Genomic DNA, 9,660 nt, shown 5'->3' with positions numbered 1-9,660 from the left:
GTGTACACTACATGACAAGTATATACTGCATTACAAGTATACACTGCATGACTGCTCAACAGGACGTTCAGTATTCATTGGCCAGGGTTGTCGTAGCACAGAAGAGGTTGTCTTGAGAACCACTGACAGTTACGGCTGATATTCAGTGCTGGAACCAGGGGTTGACGGGACACAGAAATTACAGTGACCCAGACCATACTATAGCTGGAGCATGTCAGCCGCCAGGTAACTATGTACTTGATCAAAAATCTGTGATCCTCCTTCACGACCTAGCACGTCTCTGCGGAGCTGTGTACTAGTTCAGATTACTGCAGCCACCAAATACCTCTCTGAATTCGTATGTTGGACTGGTCACTTGGATTTATATTTTCACTCTTTATAAATGCTTCAGTAAGGATTAATGTTTCATATATTTTTAATAGTTATACAGTAAAGGTATGTATGTTAAGATTATTATCCATATCTTTAGACTTCATTCCCTGTTAGTGTTTAGATTACTATTTTTTTCCTAAAGAAAGAAGACTGAATGATTCACCTTCCAGTTTCCTTCTTCATTCATCACTTGTTGTCCCCGACACTAACTAGGAATGCCTTGTGTATCCTATAACCACTGTCCAGTCAAGGAGAGTTAACACTGTCTTACATTACTTCTACTGGCCAGCTACAACGTCATTAAGAGTATAAAGAAGAAAAATAAGCAAGATGTATGTGAGGATAACCACTACCGTCCACAGAATGTATATGGTGTGCACAATAAACTAGCCTAAATGAACAGTAAATTAACCTACCTTAAACTAAACTAATTTGGTTAAATCCATGGTACATAATAAGGATAAATGCATGGAATATATAAAAAAAAGGGAAAGTTGAGAAAGTGTTCTTAAAAGTGTGATGGAAATGAATAACATGAGGAGAGGCAGGGGTGAAGGGGGAGATTGTGGGGGCAGCAGGGAGGTGAGGCAGGGGTGAAGGGTGTTGCTAAGAGGGGCAGGGGCAAGGGGTGCAGCATTGGTTTTAATGGAGGATGCAGTAGGGGTGCAGTACACAATATGGGAAGTATCTTTTTCCTCTTGTTAGTCTTGCAGAATTTGTCAGAACTCTTGCAAACAGCAAGAGTGGAAAACATTCGAGTCTTCCGATATTCTGAAGTAAATCATTCATAAAAGGCAAAGGAAAACGATCTGGAATGGTACAGATATTGAGTCTCCTAAAATCAACGAGAGGATATTATATACTATCCTCCTATGATACGAGAGCAAGAGGAGCATACCAAAGAGAATTCGATTCCCCATCAACATCATCATGGAGTCCTCTGTAACGGGGTCCTCGCAAATACATGCTGCGGTTGGGGCAAACAATAAGCTGGAATGTAAATGTGATTAACTTCTTATTCCAAAGGAATGCGGTGTGATGTGAGTGTGGTCAAATCCCACAGGTTCACCATCGAGTGTGACAGGATCACGAACTCGACTGAGTACATCAAGAAGTCGAAGGACTTCTTGAGGGTCGTCTGTCGGTGCTGGGTCACCCTCCATCACTTGCCGGGTCCTGGAAGTTTCGACAGAGGTATTCCCTGGAAGGACCTTCACTTACGAGCCGGTCAACTAGCACTTCACATTCGTTTGTTTCTTCATGCGGAAGTCTCAGGCATGAGCACTGACAGCATAGACTGAATTCACCGTGGTATGTAGTAGTCAAGGATGGTTCACCATGTACACCCTTGATTCTGCAGGCATGACAGTGAAAATGGACAAGATCTGGGTTCGAAGCTGTGAGCAGTTAGATTTCCAGCGTGAAATCAAAGTGCTGTTCCTGCAGTAATCAAATTAATTTGAACCAAGGCTTGGGCAAAGCACTCTCCTACCGAAAGTTACTTTTGCGGTTCGCAAAAGTGACCTTCGCCCTGCTCATCTTGAGGCAGCGTAACAGAAATTCTGGTAAGAGACACGGATGAGTGGGTGTCTATGCTACTAGTGCGGCTACTACTGAAGTGTTCAGCTTCGAGGGACTGGAGGCGCTGCACACGCACTTGTTGATCGAGTGACACATGATCTTGCCTAACTGTACTCCCCGGAAAGGTACGCTGAGGTCTCTGAACACAACCCTTCACCTGGACTGGATAGTGATATCCATCTTCACGATTTTGAAACCAATCAAGAAGTCACTAGGGTACCTAATGTTGTCTATGACAAGGAACTAGGCAGACAACATTTTATCCTCAACTACGAACTGTAAGGCACTAATTCGCCGGACAGACATACACTAGAGACGTCACTGAAGGACTATCTCTGAAGGTTCAGTTAACGCTGATGCCGATAACTCTTGTGTCATGGAATAGACTAGCTCCAACGATTTTAACTACTGCTTCCTTTTCACTCAAAGCTGTATGACTGAGAGGGCCTAATAAGGTGTTGAAGAATATGTGGAGACAGCAGACGTCTTTCACGTGAATCAAGTGGTTGTTACATGCAGGGCGATGACGGGTGGTAAGGCGGGTCTCTCAGGAGGGCGAGTTAACACCTCAGCATTGCCATCAGTTTGCGTAACGTCAAGCCTGTCCGCAAGCATGTTTGCATTGAGAGTGCCGAACGTGTTGTGGGCGGGAACGTTGTACTACGACTTGTGAGAAATAGGATGGCGATACCGACAAGTTGTGGAAAAAGACTTCTACAGTTCAGGACATTTATTAATAAATGTCCTGAACTGTAACTGTCTGTTCCGGGATGAGTTGTATCGCGTGTCTTCTACCTACTACAAGATGAATTCCTGTATCTGTGACCTCTACTAGTTCTTGAAGAAAATAATTGGTCTTGGATGACCTACCTATGGCGTCTTCGGCCTGAAGCAGAGTCCTTCATATTCTCCATGGCTCTACAATCACGCATAGAATAATGCTGCAGGTGTGTCAAGTGTCCATGTCATATGCAGAACTGGAAGAGTACCCTTGTATACATGAATTTCCTTATTCCTGCTGACTCTACACAGCTGTAACTTCAAACAGGACTGTCGCCAGTGTCGCTCCCGGTAATATTAACTTTCAACATTGGTGATGACCCACCTGAGTCGATAGTACAACTTCCTCACAAGGACACTTCTCACAACACTCCTGCTATGCTCTCTGGAGTGACTATGGTGTGCCACTTGGGTCGCCTTTGGATGACTGCCGCTGCACCATTAGCGGTCTCAGTCCCAGTATGAGGCTGCCGTCGCACCTCTTGCAATTGATGTTCCTTCCAAGCTGTCAGCGGCTGCAGTCCTTCACATTTATTTCTTGCACATTCCTCAGTTTCTTTCGCAGTCGATACCCATGCAGCTATGGGAGATTTTGCCCCGAAGGATTTGTTCTATTGTAAAGGTACTATGCCACGAGAGATTATTTTGTTGCATTTGCCACCTTCCTGGATCGGGACGACCCAGATGAAACATGGCTGTAAGTCCGACCATCTTGGGGGGGGGGGTTAAGGGGCGCTGCGAATCCAGCCTTTCGTCCAGTTACATGCACCCTTTCCGTGAGCTGCCTGCCCTCTAGTGTAGTTGGGGTCAACTGTATTTGCCCTGATTTGCTCTCCCTCTTGACGGCTGACTTGCCACATCTTCCTACTCGTCTCTGCACCTATCACGCCACCTGCTACCAGTAAAACCGCATTATAACCAGCGTGAGTTTATCTAACTGCTCTGGTTGCTACTAAATTGTGTCACTTCAGCCTACCTGCACTTTGTCTCTGTTGGCGAGTCAGAGCTTGCTAGACGTCACGTTTGTGCTGCTGATCACGCTCTCCTTTGATGCCTTGTTATTCCCCTCTCTCCAGCCTCACAGTTCCCACACTGTTGTGTTGTACTGTGTTACTGATGTATTTTGTATGTCCTCACACTGTACTGTATGAGTGTTGTATTTTGTTTGTTCCCACACTGTTGTATTGTACTGTATGAGTGATATATATTCCCACACTGTTGTATTGTAGTGCCTAAGTGTTTTATTCTGAATAATCCCACAGAACTCTATCGCAATGTATGAGCGTTGTATTTTGACTGTTCCCACACAGCTGTAATGCATGAATGTTATATTTTGCATATTCCCACACTGTTGCATTGCAAGACTGCTGTAGTCTGTATGATCCCACACTGCTGTAGTGTGTGAGTATTGTATTTTGAACGTCCTTCCCCCCGTATCGATGTATTATACAGATGTGTCTAATTCAACCTTGAACACCTCATATGAATGCACAGGAATGAGTAAATACAACAGTTGCAATACAATAAGAAGTTTTGTATCATCACTGTATAATACATCTGTGTAACGTCCTTCAAGGGCGGTGGTTTATCTGGAGGGTGGTGAAGGGCTCCTGATCAAAAGAACTGGAGTTACTCTCCAATTCCTAGGATCAGACATGATTAGTTCACATTGCCAGACGGTGTGTAAGCCTCGCTGGTTTAGCTCTTCCTCGTGAATAATAATAATAATAATAATAATAATAATAATAATAATAATAATAATAATAATAATAATAATAATAATAATGAGGAGAATAATACAAATGTGCAAGAAAAATAAAAAAAATGAAGTATGAAGAAGAGAAAGCAAAAGGGAAAGAAATAGTAAGAAAATGAGAGAAAAAAGGAGAGTCGTGTCCAATTGTAGGATCGACCTCCAAATTTATTTCGACGGAGGTTATGTATTATCTTCAATTCGTTTCGACTTTTTTCCTTCACATTTTACTGTTTCTCGGCGGCGGCAGTAACGCCGCGGCCAACACAACATTGGACAATAATGTTTAAGGAGAACATCTGGAGGACTCACCGATCCAGTGCTCGGAGGATGGGTCACCGAAGCCAGCCCGGTAGTCAGCCCAGTTCCTGTCGAAGTCTTCCTGTGGAGTTTGTTCCATCCTGGCCAGCACCACCGTCCATCCTCCTCCGTTGGTCGTCTGGTCACACCACACCTGTACAAACACAAACATTAATCTACTGTTTCATATATGACAACTTTCAATAACACCTCTTCCATCTCTCCTCTTTCGCAGATGAAATAAAACTGGTGAGGAAATACAAACAGAAACATATAAGAAAATATTACAAATGGACCTGGACAAGCTGATAGAATGGTGTAACAAGTAGCTATTAGAAATTTAACCTCAGCATATGCAAAGTTATGATGTTAGGGGAAGGGCAAAGAAGATCGGAAGCAGAGTACAGACTCGGGGGGGGGGGGGGCAAAGCCTGCAAGCCTCCCTGGATGAGGAAGATCCTCGGGGGTGAACATAGTTCGGAGCGTTTCTCCCGAGGCACACACATGAACCGAGTAACTGCTGAAGTAAACATGAGACTGGTAAATGTCAGGACAACATTCAGGAACGTCAACGAGGAAACATTCATAACTTTATATACGGCGTATGTCAGACTTAGCTTGGAGCACCAGTATGGAACCCACATCTGATAAAGCATGTAAAGAAGCTGGAAAAAGAGCAAAGGTTTGCAACAAGACTCGTCCTAGAGCTAAATAGTATGAGCTAAGAGGAAAGACTAGAGAAATTAAACCTAATAACGCAATCATGTCATCAGGGGGTGACATGATTGCGACGTACGAAATATTAGAGGAAAAAGCAGGGTAGACAAGCCGAGTCTATTTGATAGGTGGGTCTCAGGTACACGTGGTCACAGTTGGAGGTTTAAAACAAAGATAAGTCAGGGATGTCAGGAAATTCTTCTTCAGCCTTGAAGGTGCAGTGGTCGAGATAGGATCCGTGCATGACATTAAGAATAGGTATGATGGGGCTCACGTAGCCAGTAGAGAGGGGAGCCAGTAGTGGACAGCAGGGAAGCAGGACCAGGAGCTAAAACTCTACCCAAGCAAACACAAATAGATGAGTAAACACACAGACACACACACACACACACACACACACACACACACACACACACACACACACACACACAACAGCTGCAGCATACGGGCGCCTGGCAAACCTACGGATAGCGTTCCGATATCTCAGTAAGGATTCGTTTAAGACTCTGTATACCATTTACGTCAGGCCCATACTGGAGTATGCAGCACCAGTTTGGAATCCACACCTAGTCAAGCACGTCAAGAAATAAGAGAAAGTGCAAAGGTCTGCAACAAGACTAGTCCCAGAGCTACGGGGATTGTCCTACGAAGAAAGGTTGAGGGAAATCGGCCTAACGACACTGGAGGACAGGAGGGTCAGGGGAGACATGATAACGACATATAAAATACTGCGCGGAATAGACAAGGTGGACAAAGACGGGATGTTCCAGAGAAGGGACACAGACACAAGAGGTCACAATTGGAAGTTGAAGACTCAGATGAATCAAAGGGATGTTAGGAAGTATTTCTTCAGTCATAGAGTAGTCAGGCCGTGGAATAGCCTAGAAAGTGACGTAGTGGAGGCGGGAACCATACATAGTTTTAAGGCGAGGTATGATAGAGCTCATGGGGCAAGGAGAGAGAGGACCTAGTAGCAATCAGCGAAGAGGCGGGGCCAGGAGCTGTGACTCGACCCCTGCAACCACAAATAGGTGAGTACACACACACACACACACACACACACACACACACACACACACACACACACACACAAACCAAGTGTGCTAGGGAATGGAAACATAAGCACATGTGCAGTTTAATGTGATCCTTTATTGATAACGTTTCGCCCACACAGTGGACGGTGGTGGAAGGTACGGGAGTATTTATAGTCATGTTCAGAATGTTGAGGTCAGGTGGAGAATGCCGCATCTGATGATCTACCGGGTGGGGTTATAGAGTCTTGGGTAGCTTGGCAGGGGTATTGGACAAGTTGTGAGTAGACCTTCTGCAGTGTTCTATGTTCTTATGTGGGATAGCGATGAAGAAGTTTCTTGGCGAGTGGTTCAGCTATGTTATAGAAGCCAGCGATTTCATCGACCTCCTTGAACAATGTGTCGGCTTTACGTGTTTCTCTTTCGAAAATCACCTCTTTCAACAGACTTTTGGTCTACCCATGGGCTCGCCACTCAGTGCCGTCCTGGCGAACTTATACATGGAACATCTGGAAGCCGAGCGTTTCTCCATTCTTCCTTCGACTGTCACCTGGCTCCGTTATGTTGACGACATTCTCCTCATAACTCCCAGGCGCTTCAACGTTCAAGCTCTCCAAGACAAGCTCAACCAGGTCGAGCCCTCAATCCAGTTCACACTTGAAGAAGAAGTCGACAACACTCTTCCTTTCCTTGATGTTCTCCTCTGCAAAACTGACCATGAACTTCGTTTTAAAGTCTATAGAAAACCAACCAACCAAAACGATCTTCTCCACTTCTACTCTCACCACGACACCAAAACTAAACGTGGTGTAATTATAGGCTTCTTCCTGCGTGCACTCAGAATCTGCAGCAATGAGTTCCTTGAGGAAGAATGCACTATAATTGAACAAGTATTTTCTAAACTCCACTATCCTCGTCACTTCATCAGAGACTGCAGACGGCAGGCATTAAACATCTTCAACACACCCAGAGAAGACACTGCCGAGAAGAGATACATAGTCCTCCCCACCAACTCCATTGCCAAACATGTTTCCAACATCTTTTCCAATACATCATTCCAAGTATCTACCTCCACAACCACGACCACCAAGGACATCATCAGTAGTAGACAGGACAAGCTTCCATCCTCTGCAGGAGTATACATAATCCCTTGTAATGACTGCAACAAATTATATGTGGGCGATACATCAAGAGACTTCCAAACACGTATTTCAGAACACCAATATGCAAGCAGGACTGACGATACAAGGAATGCCTGTGTACAACATCGCAATTCACACAACCATTTAATTAACTACAGAAACTCAAGACTTATCGCCACAGAAGACAACACTCAATGCCGAAGAATCCTGGAATCATCGCTTATCTCTATAACCAACAATTTCAACCAGAACAACGGCTTCTATAACATAGCTGAACCACTCGCCAAGAAACTTCTTCATCGCTATCCCACATAAGAACATAGAACACTGCAGAAGGTCTACTCACAACTTGTGCAATACCCCTGCCAAGCTACCCAAGACTCTATAACCCCACCCGGTAGATCATCAGATGCGGCATTCTCCACCTGACCTCAACATTCTGAACATGACTATAAATACTCCCGTACCTTCCACCCCAGGTAGATCTGTGTGTAACTTGAAAAAGCCCACTGTGTGGGCGAAACGTTGTCAATAAAGGATCACATTAAACTGCATATGTGTTTATGTTTCCATTGTGTCGGTATTTTATACCATTTATTTTCGTCGTGCTAGGGAATTGAAGAAATATAGAAAGCAAAGGACCCAGGGGAATAAGGAGAGCAATCATAGAGTCAGAAATGAATATGCACAGATAAGAAGGGAGGCCCAACGACAATATGAAAACGACATAGCAGCAAAAGCCAAATCTGACCTGAAGCTGTTATACAGCCACATCAGGAGGAAAACAACAATCAAGGACCAGGTAATCAGGCTGAGAAAGGAAAGAGGAGAGACAACAAGAAATGAACGTGAAGTATGTGAGAAACTCAACAAGAGATTCAAAGAAGTGTTCACAGAGGAGACAGAAGGGGCTCCAGGAAGATGGAGAGGTGGGGTACACCACCAAGTGCTGGACACGGTGCACACAACCGAGGAAGAAGTGAAGAGGCTTCTGAGTGAGCTAGATACCTCAAAGGCAATGGGGCCGGATAACATCTCTCCATGGGTCCTGAGAGAGGGAGCAGAGGTGCTATGTGTACCCCTAACAACAATATTCAATACATCTATCGAAACAGGGAGATTGCCTGAGGTATGGAAGACAATCTTTAAAAAAGGAGACAGACATGAAGCACTAAACTACAGACCAGTGTCACTGACATGTATAGTATGCAAAGTCATGGAGAAGATTATCAAGAGAAGAGTAGTGGAACACCTAGAAAGGAATGATCTCATCAACAGGAGCCAACATGGTTTCAGGGACGGGAAATCCTGTGTCACAAACCTACTGGAGTTCAATGACATGGTGACAGCAGTAAGACAAGAGAAAGAGGGGTGGGTGGATTGCATTTTCTTGGACTGCAAGAAGGCGTTTGACACAGTTCCACACAAGAGATTAGTGCAAAAACTGTAATAAAGTTGGTAGAATTACCGACAATATGTAAAGTAAAAGGACACAAGTGCAACTAATGTGACATTTTATTGTGGTAACGTTTCGCTCTCCAGGAGCTTCATCAAGCCGTGTATTATCAAGTCCATGTATTGTTTGTAATGGCTTGATAAAGCTCCTGAAGAGCGAAACGTTGCCACAATAAAATGTCACATTAGTTGCACTTGTGTCCTTTTACAGTGCAAAAACTGGAGGACCAAGCAGGGATAACAGGGAAGGCACTACAATGGATCAGGGAATACTTGTCAGGAAGACAGCAGCGAGTAATGGTACGAGGCGAGGTGTCAGAGTGGGCACCTGTGACCAGCGGGGTCCCACAGGGGTCAGTCCTAGGACCAGTGCTGTTTCTGGTATTTGTGAACGACATGAGAGGGAATAGACTCCGAAGTGTCCCTGTTTGCAGATGACGTGAAGTTGATGAGAAGAATTCATTCGATCGAAGACCAGGTAGAACTACAAAGGGACCTGGACAAGCTGCAGACCTGGTCCAGCAATTGG

This window comes from Cherax quadricarinatus, chromosome 2 (assembly GCF_038502225.1).
Source record: "Cherax quadricarinatus isolate ZL_2023a chromosome 2, ASM3850222v1, whole genome shotgun sequence".
Lineage (NCBI taxonomy): Eukaryota > Metazoa > Arthropoda > Malacostraca > Decapoda > Parastacidae > Cherax > Cherax quadricarinatus.
Note: the sequence above shows the minus strand (reverse complement) of the source record.